The 1021-nt window shown below is 47.9% G+C and overlaps 1 non-coding gene across 1 annotated transcript; it reads right to left on the minus strand.

Annotated features, from left to right (window-relative positions):
• Window positions 1-809: 809 nt before the first annotated feature.
• On the minus strand, window positions 810-881 carry Pmar_PMAR014210. The gene has a single exon. It is a non-coding gene; the product is annotated as a tRNA-Gln (tRNA).
• Window positions 882-1021: the final 140 nt, after the last annotated feature.

The raw sequence follows: 1021 nt of genomic DNA on the forward strand, positions 1-1021 counted from the left end.
GTATAGCGGTAGTAAGGGATAGGGCATTAGCTAGAGTCTCCCTGGAGGGGGAGGAAATTATCATAGCTAGGAAAAAATTTACAGTAGCAGTTCGGGCAAAAGGCCTACATAATCATGTATGTACATGTAGTAATATAGTGCGTTTGTGGATATTTTCTGTCATGTTGGTGATCCTGGCCAGCTTGTTCGTCGGTGGGACAAGGGTGAGGGAGCACCACCCCCACTCCCCTCCCCTCTGATCCATCGTTGCTGGCGCTATGCTTCGCCTTCTAATGTTCGGAAACGAATAATTTGGAACCTCGACGTTCAGTCTCCAGATATTGTCCGAGTTCGCACGGAATACCGATGAACCGATAGGCTCTGCGGCGATCCAAGTGCGGCACATGAGGGTAAGAGGTGATCTATTATCCGAGTTCATCTCTAGCTGGCAGGAACGCGGTTGGGATGTGATTGCGCTGAACAGTCGGCGATGTCGTGAGATGCTCGAAGGCTTGAATGAGAGCTCCTTACGGGCGCTTGTGGACACTGCACAAGGAGGCAGTGTGGCGGCTATAGCATGATGGATGGTGTTTCTGCTAATCCCACCTACGTTTCAACATGAGAATTGTATAGGAGTAGAGTTTGACAATGATGGAAGTTCCAATTTTAGAGCAGGATTCGCCGGATTCCGAAAGTAATCAGAGGAGCGGAGATAGAAAAATGCGTCTCTCGGAGTGGTGACAAGCTTGACGATTCCTCAGAGTTGTTGGTAGTGTGAATGAATTCGTGCAATGAAGAATCAAACTTGAGTTAATAGATTTTTCGACGATAGGTTCTACCGGGATTTGAACCCAGATCGCCAGATTCAGAGTCTGGAGTGCTAACCGTTACACCATAGAACCACTTGAAAATTGTCTTTCGTGACCAATTATGAGAGAGAAAGGCAGAGCATGTCTTCTAGCTGGGCGTCTACGCTTCTGGCTTACTGTTGCTATTGAACTGGGCACACTCATCTCGAACCTTAATCGAACCGTGGATCAGC

This window comes from Perkinsus marinus (genome assembly GCF_000006405.1).
Source record: "Perkinsus marinus ATCC 50983 genomic scaffold scf_1104296966218, whole genome shotgun sequence".
NCBI lineage: Eukaryota > Perkinsozoa > Perkinsida > Perkinsidae > Perkinsus > Perkinsus marinus.